This window comes from Cyprinus carpio, chromosome B4 (genome assembly GCF_018340385.1).
Source record: "Cyprinus carpio isolate SPL01 chromosome B4, ASM1834038v1, whole genome shotgun sequence".
Classification (NCBI taxonomy): Eukaryota; Metazoa; Chordata; class Actinopteri; order Cypriniformes; family Cyprinidae; genus Cyprinus; species Cyprinus carpio.
The window spans coordinates 35,370,482-35,383,710 of NC_056600.1; the positions used below are offsets into that span (position 1 = coordinate 35,370,482).

The 13,229-nt window shown below is 43.3% G+C and overlaps 1 pseudogene; it reads right to left on the bottom strand.

Annotated features, from left to right (window-relative positions):
• Positions 1 to 2,426: 2,426 nt before the first annotated feature.
• Positions 2,427 to 9,468, bottom strand: LOC109069670 (annotated as a pseudogene).
• Positions 9,469 to 13,229: the final 3,761 nt, after the last annotated feature.

Genomic DNA, 13,229 nt, shown 5'->3' on the forward strand with positions numbered 1-13,229 from the left:
ATTACAAATCACAGATTATTGATTTTATTGCATTTTACAAATTGCCCCAACTTTTCTGGAATTGTGGTTTGTAGTTAAACCATGGTTATTGTAGTAAAACTATGGTTGATTTTGTTTTTACTACAGTTTTACTACAAGTGCTTTGGTAAAACCATGGTTAATTTTTGAAAGTGTACAAATAATCTTGAATCGAATTGAATGCTCCTCATAAGTCACTTTGGATAAAAACATCTGATAAATGTAAATTTGTATATTTTATATGTTAACTGAAAATATTAATACATCTGCAGCTGTTATTGAGAGTGGTGAACAGTAGGTGCCCAACTAAATGGCTACTACCATCGCCGCAGGACCATGGTTAACTGCAAGTCAGTTGCGTGTTAAAGTTGTTCACAAAACTACCACCAGGTGGCGCAAATGGACAGTTTGCAAACTGACTGGATTTATACATTTTGTAAATGGAGATCAAATAATGAAATAAAATTAAAAAAAAAAACATTATAATATAACACTATAACATCCTTAAAAATCATTAGAAAATTAATTTAAAATTATGTTTTAGAAAGTTAATTTCAAAACATGAGATAGTCGTAGGCTGCAGCCTAACGCATTAAAAAGAAGAAAAAATAATTTAATTTACACAAAGGCTCTTACTGCACGTTATGGTTATTAAACAGTCATTACAAAACCCATTAAAGCTACACAATTTCCTAACGTTGTATTAAGGTGCTTTATCCCCTATTTTGTTTTGTAAACTGAGTTCAAATAACGAAATAAAACAAAAATAACTTTATAATATAAAATAATATTCTAAAAAATCATTAGAAAATTAATTTAAAATTATTTTTTAGAAAGTTAATTTCAAAACGTAACATATTGTATATAACAGTCATTATGAAAACCACTGAAATTCCTTATGTTGTATTATGGGGCTTTCATTTCACTCTAAAGGCTAATGAAAGTTTTTGAACGAAAAAACCTGACCTTGGCCGTTGATACTGCACATGAAACTGCGACATGAAAAACTAGAAATCATACAAAAAGTAGGATATTAACTTGGAATGTTTAGATTACATTTAAGGAGGTGTGCAGGCTATGCCATAAAAAATAATACGATTTAAAAGTGGCTTATTGTTGAGTGTTATAGGCTAGGCCTAGTTCTAACACATATTTTGGCACTCACATTAATGTAACAAATTATGAAAGACTTGAAACTTACATTTAATAATTCGCTAATGTATTTCAGCAGGTCACACATACTCAATCGTTATCTGGCATTTTTTAACACATTTTATTCCCATATACAGAGCCCATGACGAAAATTATGTCCATGAATTAAGAAATTTATCACTTTTATTGTTCCTATAAAATAGTTCAGTTTTGTTTTTAATTGCAAAGTTATATTTCTTATTGTATCACTATTAATCAATTTAGAAAAATGTTTGGAACTTTTTTTTCACTTTTTTTTTTGAGTGATGACCAAGAAACTGGCCAAAAGAGACACATCTGCCAGAGAGACAATAACTTTTGTTCTTATTTTATAGGCTATGCTGCTTTGTTAAAAATAAACTTTCAAAAAACTCAATCAATTCCTCAATACAAATGTAAAAATATATTGCAGTAATAAGAAACTGTCCAGAGACTTCATGTAGGCCTAATCATTCTTAGTTTCATTACTGGGCAATTCCACATTCGCAGTCAAAACCTAAAATATAAATTCTCACAGAATGTATTCATTACCAATATATTAAACCAACTCTTTATGTTTTTCTAAATCCCAAATAGAGTCCAGACATCAGAAAAGTGTCCGTCTATGAATGTGTTTTATAGGCTATTTTGGATTTGGCAAATAGGCCTATACATGTTACTTGACAAAAAAAAGAGACCAGTGTTTTTGGAATATATTTTGTAGACTTTCTGTGATTTACAATGGACAAACCAGAAGCAACAATATATGCAGAATGGAGAAGGATTGACCATTCACAAAACATAAAATATTCGTTTTATTTCAATTTTCATTTTTGTGTTTCAGAGGAAAAATCAATGTTAAGGATGTGACATCTCCATTATGGACCGATCTGAAAGCAAAATTTATGCAAATGCATATAAATTTAAAAACTTTAACAGAGATGTCTAGTAGCCTATTGGACGCGCCTCTAGAGAGCAATGCAACCTTGAATTGTGTCTTCATAAATCACTTTCACATTATAATATGTATCTCATACCTCTGCACACATTTGTGTTCTCATAAAAATGCACACACAAATATTTAAAGGTATGATCAATAAACGTGGAAACATGTTTTGTTATACAAGATGTGATTTAAGTCGGTTTAATATAGTTAAAATTAATTTAAATTATTTGTGCGGCCAGTTTGACTAATTTAAAGCAGTAAATGAAATTATGTTTTTAAGTTAAAGGTGAAAGTTTTGTTCATCTTAAGTTTACTTCATCAGACTATTAGTGATGAGAATCCATATTATAATTCATGGGGTTATTATACAATCAAATTAAAATTTTACATATTTGTTACATATAACTTATAGCTCAATGCAGTGTTGAGGGGAAATCAATAAAATATGAGACAAATCTGGCTGTACGTGAGTTTATTTGAGCTGATGTTGTGTTTTTATGCTTGTGTTCAAAAGAAATGATTAGTGCAAAACATACAGAGTCATAACCACACCAGATACACGTATATCATAACAGAAATAAAACAGATTTTTCAACACTTTTAAAACCCAATAAGCAGATTTACTCAGGACTTACTAAAGAACAAATCAAACATAAAAGTAAATCAGAAAAATAATGAAGTGACCTATGAAAACTGTTAAAGTATAAACACATTAGCTCTTAATTTCTGCTGCAGATGAAGTTGAGTTTGTGAGATTCAGGAAGGCTCATCCAGCGCTGATCTCCTCCAGACTGAACTGCTCCTTTTCTGTTCTCCAGTTTGCAGTTTTCTGGTCTTGTTCCATTCCCTGGAGCCCAGTTCTGATAGCACACGACCTCTCCAGTCAGCCAGAGCCACATGTTCATGATGCAGTAGTTGTGTAAACCCAACCACACCGCTGCAGTAGACGCTTGTTTAACCACGTTCATCACACGATGCTGAATCTCTTCTGAATGAACCGAGACCAGATCCACATGATTCTGTCTGCAGTATCTCAGAGCTTCAGACCACGTCAGATTCTCCTTGATCAGAATCAGTTTATCTGGAAACCAAACAACCACAAGCAGAGACTAGAGAGAGACTGATCAAAAACAACATGCAGAACAAACTGTGGAGGAATTTGTCATGTCGGACATGTAGTGTGAAGATTTGGAGGTGATGGATGGTGTGTGTTTTGTGAGGATCTACTCACCTTCATGACACACAAAAGGACACTGATTGGTGCAAGAGATGTCATGCCACAGTCCCTGAGCATTTGGTTCAGTCACTGTACAGTTTTCAACACCTCCATAATTATCAGGTTGAAGAGACTTCTAGTATCTGAATGAGGAGTCACTCTGATCTGACCACTGCCATGAGTCTCTGACTCTGAACAGACTGATCCACACATGTGATTCAGATATATGATTATCACTGATGATCTTCTGAACCTGTTGATTCTCATTCTGGTTCCTCATACTGACCAGATCAATGTGATTCTGTCTGCAGTAACTCTGAGCATCTCTCCAACTCATCATCTGATTGACAAAGACCAGTCCTGTGTTCGCTTTAAGAAAAACAAATGAGAAAAAGATTCATGAAGCTGTTTGTTCATTATTCTTACGCTGCTTTATGGTTTGGATGTGAACAGGAGCAGCAGTGGAAACATCAGAAACACGTCATTTAACCCTTTTTAACCCTGTGTATGAGGTTGTCATATTATCACAACTATTCAGTGTTTCCACCATATAATGCTTATTTTAAGTTTCAGCCATTTAAATACACAAAAGCATTAGCCAAATTATATATTTATAGTTTGTAAAATACACACCAATATCTATGGAAGCGGCAATAACAATCCTTACAAATATAATTTGACAACATGTTTCATTGATATCATACACGCACTGTGTGGGTAACAAAGTTTACTCTACTCTTCTCCTAGTTCACCAGAGACTTATCTGACGGGGTGAAGAAGCACACAAGGGTGGAGTTGAGTTCCCCGAAGGGTGGATTTTTATTAAGGAGTGCAGGGAAAATGACAAAAGTGAGGTGCGCTGGTGCTCTGTCTCTCTCTCTCTCCTCTTCCTCTCTTTCCGTGCGCTGTGGGGTGTGAGTCTGTGCTATTCACTTGTGGCGGGTCTGGCGGACACACGCTGCTGTCTGCAAGGTTAAAAGAGGGTACGGTTAGGCGAGTCTTTGGGAGCCATCTCACCCCTCTGTCTGTGTCTTCCAGGCTTATGAAGCCGGTGTCTGATGGGGTGCAGGTGTGGCCTCTCAGCCCGTGATGAGCAGGTGTGGCGGCTTGGTTTCCAGGGTGAAGCTGAGGAGAGCTCGGGACACGTGTCACCCCCCCCCCCCCCCCCCAAGCATCGTCCTGTTCCTGTGGAGTAGCAGGGAGATTGGGGGAGGGCGGGGAGTGGACCCTGACAGACCTGCGAAAGCTGCCCATATCCTGGAGAGACCATCGGCGTTCACGTTGGCCGCCCCTGCCCAGTGTTGTACAGTGAAGTGGAAGTCCTGGAGCGCAAGGAACCACTGAGTCACCCTGGCGTTCATGTCCTTGGTTCTGGCCATCCACTGCAGAGGGGCGTGGTAGGTGATCAGGGTGAACTGGCGGCCGAGGAGGTAATACCGGAGCTCCAGGACTGCCTACTTGACAGCCAACACCTCTCTTTCGACGGTCGCGTACCATCGCTCTGCTGGGGTCAGCTTTTGGCTGATATATATCACCGGGTGTTCCACGCCGTTGTGGACTTGGGAGAGGATGGCTCCCAACCCGGTGTTGGATGTGTCCATCTGTACCAGGAAGGGGCGGTTGAAGTCGAGGGCTCGGAGCACTGGCTCCGATGTGCGTGCTGTCTTTATCCGCTGGAACGCTGCCTCCGCCTCAGGGCTCCAGGGGGAATTCTCATGCTGCCCCTTCCTGGTCAAGTCTGTCAGGGGAGAAGCTAAGGAGGAGAAGTTAGGGATAAAACAGTGGTAATAGCCCGCCAACCCCAAAAAGGCCCATACCTGAGTCTTAGAGGCAGGCCGCGGAGTAGAGAGGATAGCCGTCACCTTCTTTTCTTGGGGCCTGATGAGGCCGCGACCCACCTGGTAGCCCAGGTACTTCACTTCAGCAAGGGCCAGATGACATTTCCGGGGGTTGGCGGTCAGGCCAGCCCGGCGTAGTTCCAACAGCACCCTCCGCAGCTGCTCCAGATGGTCCTCCCAGGTCTCCGAGTGTATAATGACGTCGCCGAGGTAGGCGGTCGCATAGGATTGGTGTGGCCGCAGGAGGACATCCATTAGGCGCTGGAAGGTGGCTGACCAGACGTTGCAGCTCCGACATTTGGGCGGCCGAGAGATGGGGGTCCATGTCAACAACCACGGGAGGTGTGGTGGCGAGGGTTGAGAGCTGGGGTCTGGTTCCGCCCCAGCGCTTCAGGAGATTCACGTGGTAAAGTTGGTCCTCTTTTCTTCTCCCTGGCTGCCGTACTCGGTAGGTGACGGGGCCGACCCTTTCCGTTATGGTATATGGCCCCTGCCAGCTGGCCAGGAACTTGCAGGCGGCCGTGGGGACCAGGACCATAACGTGGTCTCCTGACTGGAACTCCCATGGCTGGGCCGCCCTGTTGTAATGTCGTTGCTGGGCTTGTTGGGCCTTGGTCAGGTGTTCCCGGACTACAGGCATCACTCTGTCGATCTGCTCTCGTATCTCCCGCACGTGTTCCATGGTGGTTCGGTGTAAATGCCGGTTGTTGTTCCCAGGCCTCTCTGGCGACGTCAAGCAGGCCGCGGGGCTGCTGGCTGAAGAGGAGTTCGAATGGGGTGATGCCAGTAGACGCTTGGGGCACCTCTCGGATCCCAAAAAGTACATAGGGTAACATCCTATCCCAGTCCTGCTTGTCTTCGGCAGCCACCCGACGTAACATCTGTTTTAACGTCTGGTTAAAGCGTTCAACCAGCCCATCGGTCTGGGGGTGGTACACGGTGGTGCGGAGCTGCTTTACCTTCAGCAGTCGACAGAGGCCAGCCATCAGCTGGGACATAAATGGGGTGCCCTGGTCAGTCAGTATCTCGGCTGGTATGCCACCCTGACTACACAGCAGGAACAGCTCCTGGGTGATGGCTCAATGATGGGCAGCGGTATCAGCAGGCTGGGGGGAGGTGGGCGCGGCGACATCCGCTGGCAGGTTGGGCAGGCCTGGCAGAAGTGCTTGACCTCGGCCTCCAGGCCTGGCCAGTGAAAACGGTCGCGGATGCGCTGGATAGTGTTCTGGGCCCCTAGGTGGCCCGCCATGGGATGTGCATGGGTCAGGTCCATCGCCGCTTCCTTCTTGGTCTGAGGAACGACCAGCAGGGTCTTTTCCTCCCCTCTACGATGGCTACACAGTAAAGCAGGCCACATTTTGCACCATAAAGTGAGGGGTTGGATGGGGCGCTGGCTGGAGCTCTTTCCCTTCGGCGATCCTCACCTGTGCCCATCAGTCTCGCTCTCTTGCGAATGCCCCGCCCCCAGTCACCTGCTGGAAGAGATCAAAGTAGAGGTTAGGATTCTGGGAGGGTGACTCACCATCTCTGGGGCTGTCCGAAGCCAACAACATGGGGCGCCGACGGGGCTTCCTCGCTGCCCTCCGTTTTTGGCGGCTCCCGGCAGGGCTGACAGGCTGGCTAGCGATGGCGAGCAAGCAGTTAAATCCCAGCCAGTCCCTCCCGAGGAGGACCGGGACTGGAAGATCGCTGACGATCCTGACTTCTACCGGCCAGGCGCCAGGTGGTGCTGTGATGGTGACGCGCCGCGCCGGGACCTCCCTTGTGTCCCCGTGTACGCAGGTGATGGGTAGTCGCATTTTGGTTCCTGCTCGCGGGGGAAGGACAGTTGACTTCACGAGGCTGACCGCGCTGCCGGAGTCCAGGAGAGCGAGAAACGGGCGGCCATTTACCCGCACTTCCGCCCCCGGTGCCTCCTCTGGGGTCTCCTGATGTACGGTGCAGCCTGCCAGCCAAGCCCGTCCAGGGGAGCGGGGTAATTTGGTGGGCATGGGCTCGTCTTGCGGGCCGGGAACCGCCTGCCTGTTTACTGGTCGCTGGGTACCCTCCAGCAGGTGCCGTTCCTGGACCACCCTTCGGGGAAAAGGCAGCGCTTGCTCCCCAAACTCCCGGTGTTGGGCGGCCTCCCCCAGCTCGATGGCCTCCACAAGCTTGTCAATATTGGTCGGGTTCCGCATGCCGGCTGCCTGATGTAGAGAGCAAGGAACCGTTGTGCCTCATCCATCAAAAGTGGCACCACAATCCACACCCACTCATCTCTGGGCCATGCCTCCCGGGCTGCGATGGTTTCAAACATATGTAGAAACATCTCGACGTCATCATGCACCGTCATCCTCGGGATCAATTGCACAGCTTGGGCACGGGGGTAAGGCAGCAGAGTTCGCTGGCCAGCGGCAGTGCGGAGCGCGGCGAGCTTGCACTTGGTTTCCCCTTGTCGGGAGGCCATGTGCTCCATAATCTGCTGCTGGCGGATGCTCACCGAGGTGAGGTGCTTCAGCAGTTCTTCCATTGTGGGGGAGGAGCGACCGCCTGGGGAAACAGAGAAGGTGCCTGAGAACAAGAAAAAAAAACAACCAGATCAATCCAGAAAGGGCAAAACTCTGCAAGGTAAACAGATGGTACGGTTAGGCAAGTCTTTGGGAGCCATCTCATCCCTCTGTCTGTGTCTCCCAGGCTTATGAAGGCGGTGTCTGATAGGGTGCAGGTGTGGCCGCTCAGCCCATGATGAGCAGGTGCAGGTGTGGTGGCTTGGTTTCCAGGGCGACGCTGACGAGAGCTCGGGACACGTGTCACACTTACTTCAATGTATTTCGGGAGGAGAGGATGAATTTACGTTATAAATCCCACAGCTCAGATTCAGAGCGGACTAATATGGCGGCGCCCACCACCGCTATAAGATCAGCTAACATGGTCATTATAAAGGTGTCAAAGACATTTGCTTACACGTATTCGAGGAGTGGAATATCGTATATTTCATAATATAATACACACATTTGTCAGGCTTCTGACTGGCCCAACATGGCTGAGGTTATATCACCACCTGTTGGTTTGGCATGCTCTTGACAGTGCTTCATAGCGTGCATTTGTGTTTTCATGTGGACAAAGATTTTTTGTAAAAACGGAAAAAGGAGAAACTCTTTATAAAAATACCTGTGTACGTGTAGACAGGCCTCAGATGTTTAGGCTCTTTAAATAGCAAATTTCCATTGTGACAAATTATCAAATACAGCGACAAAATAAAAAAATCAAATTAAACAGTCATACTCTTTAGTATTCCATTAATATGTAGTATATGGTGAATATGAAAATGAACTCACTGTTGTTGCAGATGAAATATCTGGTAGTCTTACATGGCAAATCATGCCATTGTCCATTTCTCATCCCAGCACAATCATCTCTGCCTTCTGGTTGTCCAGGTGCCCAGTTCAGTTAGAGCGCAGGTTCACCTGAAGACCAATGCCATTCATCACGACCCGTCTTCTGCAGCCCAATCCAGACAAACTGAACACTTTTATCAGTCACGCTCTTGTTCAGCTCCTTTATGTCGTTCATGTCGTCAGCGGTGGCCAGATCTGTGTATTTCTCTCTGCAGTATCTCTGAGCTTCAGTCCAGGTCTTGTTCTCATTTATAAAGTGATACTGACGCTGAACACATTCAGATACAGAGCAGAAAGCTGTGAAAGAGAGGCTTTGATTTAATGATTTTCATAACAGAATCAAACCTACTAAAACTAGAAACCAAAAATTAAACCACAAACACACTCACCAATGAAAAGAAGAATGAAATATAGTGTTTGGTCCATTTCTGAAAAAATAAATAAATAAATAAAATAAAAATTTCAAATATTCACAAATTAAATTTGGTGTAAAACATGATTTCAGCGATAATTAAAAATCCATCTTAACAGAAACATAAATGCACATACACAATGATAAAAACAATATTAACATGTCAAAGTCTAATTGTAGTTAAAGATTGAACATGTGAGTTGTTCTTACTTCAGAGGTCGTGTGTTTCTGTCCTGAGTCTTATGTTTCTGTCTGCAGCTTCAAACTGTGTGATTATTATATCTGCTCTCATTCCTCATTTAGCATCACATCATCCTTAATCACGTGTTTTTCTGTTTTTTTCTTTCTGTCTTTCTCTGTGTTGATCTTTGTTGCTGTAATCCTCTGGACGCATGTTAATTTGAATGTGGTAGAGACCTGAGGGTATGTTTGTTTCTGAATGCACTCAAAAAAAGTGAAAAGGAAATTAATTTAAATATACACTCTAAAAAACATTGAGTTATTTACTGCACCTAATATCTAGGTTAAACATGTTGAGTCGTTTTAGTGGGTTATTCCTATGTTTATTGGGTTATTTCTATAACAACACAACCAGTTGGGTTAAAATTGTTAATTCGGGTCGACGGTGCAACTGCGACAGATGACACAGTGGTAAATTAATATGTGTGTTATGTTGTTTTTTGTTACAAAGTGACAAAGCCCTGACACAGTAATATTGCTGTTTTTCCTGCGAGTATGTTTACATCTCCCATGTCGACTGATATTTTAATCCGTTAAAAATCTGTTATCTGCACTCTTGACTTGACACGAGCGCTTTGAAGCCCACCATTTTTTAAAACTATAAAAACAGTTTCCTTAAGTTTTCTGTTCGTCTCGACAGTTTTGGGGGAAAATGTACATATATTTCAGATATTTGGCCAATGCCCTCGTCTTGAAGGCCTACCGGAGCCTCTTTAATTAGGTGTCGCGTCCACTCTGAGTGAAGCTATGTCACCTTTTTATTCAAAACTACATGTCCTTTCATCTGGAAACTACAGTGTAAAATTAAAACACTAGGAAACACACAGAAATGAAATGTTTTATCTCTGGAAAGTTGCTGGTTATCACCAGAGCAGTCATGTAGTGATTATTTTTTACCAACAGAGGTAAAGCTACACTGATTATTAAACGCGCCGCTACTTCAGCCACGAAGAACTGAACATGGAAGAGAGCGGAACATTATTATCATCAGTTATCAAACAACACCATTGTCGGTTTCAAGGTATAGTCACATAATAACTGTTCTTAAATTAAATTAATACTGTTTGTATGTACTATATAATAGGGTCTGAAGAGGATGCTGGATTTACACAGTTTCTAAAATTAATAAAAGTTCCACTGTCAAAACCTCATACACGTCTTAACTATACCACTCTGGTGAAAGTACACACTGATATGCATAAATGATAATACAACTAAATAATTGGACATTCAACAATTACATTTTTAGAATGCAAAATAATAAGGCTAATTAAATATCCATTTCCAAAAGCACAAACATATAATCACATTTGAAAAAGCTTATATTGTACTAAAAATTGTGACTAAAAATTTGTTTAAAATATTTAAGCAGTTTTAATTAAATTTTTGTAATGTGTTTATGTGAAGTCATAATATTGTTATAATGTAGTACTCTTTTGATTTGTTTGCTATTTGGAATGATTTATGTTTAATATTTTTCATAGTGTGATTTTTGGTGTACTGTATTAAAACTAGTTAGTTAATTAGAATAATATATGAAACCCACAAAATCATAAAAAAATTTTTTATCAAGTTTCAATTGATAAATAATAAGAAGCAAGATTTTAATTATATTTTGAACACTTAAGTAGGAAATGTTGTCTTATGTTTGAATTTATTTCTATTCTTTGTCAATTTTAGATTGCTCTGGACTAAGGTGTATTATACCCACATGTCAGGGATGGATAGACTTTTAGCTCTAAAGGGCGTGGGTCTCAACAGATAATTGCATATTGCAAGAAAAAGAAGAGAGCCTAGGAACTTCCAGATATTTCTTCTGGTGAGAAAATCCTGGGGTCTCATTTATAAATGTTGCGTACGCACAAAATGGGCATAGAAACATGCGTATGCAATTTTCCATGCAAATATCATGATTTATAAAAAATAAACTTGCCATAAATATGTACGCACCGTACGAACATTCTAGACCATGCATACAAACTCTTTTTCCTGGAGTGAGAAAAGTAATTAAGTAAACAGTGATTTTTTTCTGTTTTCATGTCGATATACACATTTACATTAAATACTCCACTCGCATTAATGGAGATAAACACTAAAATTACATAATTTTACAAAAAATATATTTACATAATTTTATTAACAATAGGCTAAATAACTTGGTATCTTATGTTTTAATGACAGCGAGGAGTGCTATAGTTGCACAATAATTCATCTTTAAACTGAACTACAGATCACATGTTATGAGAAATAGTTTAGTGAGAACAATGATCAGTGATGGCTACTTACTACGATATTATGGTGGACACTGCTGGATTCAGTGGTCGAACGGTCCATTGTCCGGTACCACTATATTTGATTATACCACTATATTTGAAGGATACAACTTGGAGAAGATTTGCACGTTTCTTTTTTAAAATACTTTGTCAGTGATGAGTTGAATCAGATAATTGTATTTACACTGCAATAAATATGGGCCTATCTGTTTCCACTAAAAATAGCTAAAAGATGTTCAGCAAAACTGCATACATTTAATTGTTTTTAATTGTTTAAAACAATTGAAATTCTATTTGGCCAGTTTAAAAAAATTAGATCAACTCTATTCTAAAATATATCTGAGAACAACTTTAAACCATGTTTTTTTTATGGATATTTTCATATATTTATTATAAAACATAAGGATACTGGATGCCTCGTCCTATAACAACAATAAATGTAGCCATTTCATGCGCAAAATTGTTTAAACAGAACAAAATGTTTTTTTCACCTAAAAATTTTAATTCTGTCATTAATTTTCCTACCCTTGTGTCGATCCTCTGTCACGACACGCACACAAAAAGGTAGATCCAAGTGCAGTATGTTTATTGGGGCAATCCAAAAATCATAAACTTAGCCAGGCAACGGTCAAAATCCAGGTAATCAGTCCAAAACAAGAAACACGAACAAAGCAAGGAACCACGAAACCAGGGTGACATTAAACAAGGACTCCGTAACAAAGACAGAAACAAACCAGGTATTTATAGACAGGTGATTACAATACTAACGGGGAATTGGCTGAGTGCAATGATTAATGACCAGGGACAGCTGAGTGCAATGAGCAGTGATGAAACAAACAAGACTAAGGGAAATGTAGTTCTGAGGTGGGGTGACGCTAAGGGGAAGTGAGACCTCTAGTGGACACCCAGGGATACACAAACGAGACACTGTGACACTACCCCCCCCTCTAAGGAGCAGCTTCCAGATGCTCCCCAGAACAAAACACCAAAAACAAAACAACGAGACCAGGAGGGAGGTGGACTGGTGGAGGCAGAACAGGGGGAGGGATGGTGGGCCAGGCCCGTGTAGGGGAACTGGGACCGGCAGCGATGGCTCCCCTGGCAGCCAAGGTGGCTTGGTCAGATCAGGGGGCCATGGTGGACCCGAAAGGTTCAGGGGACCACGAGGGGCCAGGCAGTTCAGGTGGCCACGGTGGATCAGTCCATTCTCGTTGTGCAAACGGCCAGGGAGGAATTCGCCATTTGAGTGGCCCGAATGGAACCTGCCATTCGGGGAGCCAGTGAGGAGCAGACTGTGGCGATGGCCAGGTCACGGCATTGGACACCGCCTCGGGAACGGCCTTGGACAAGGGCACCGCCTCGGGAACGGCCTTGGACACGGGCATAGCCTCGGGAACGACCTCGGGCTCGGGCACCGCTTCGGGAACGACCTTGGGCACGACCTCGGGCACCGCCTCGGGCACGACCTCGGGCTCGGGCACCGCCTCGGGAGCGACCTCCGGAACGGCATGGGACAAGGACACCGCCTCGGGAACGGCATGGGACAAGGACACCGCCTCAGGAACGGCCCTGGACACGGGCATCGCCTCGGCCTGCGCATCAGGCACCACCTCGGCCTCCGGAAACAGCATCGGGCACCGCCTCGGCCTCCGGAACCGCATCAAGCACCGCCTCGGCCTCCGGAACCGCCTCGGCCTCCGGAACAGCATTGGGCACCGCCTCGGCCTCTGGAACAGCAT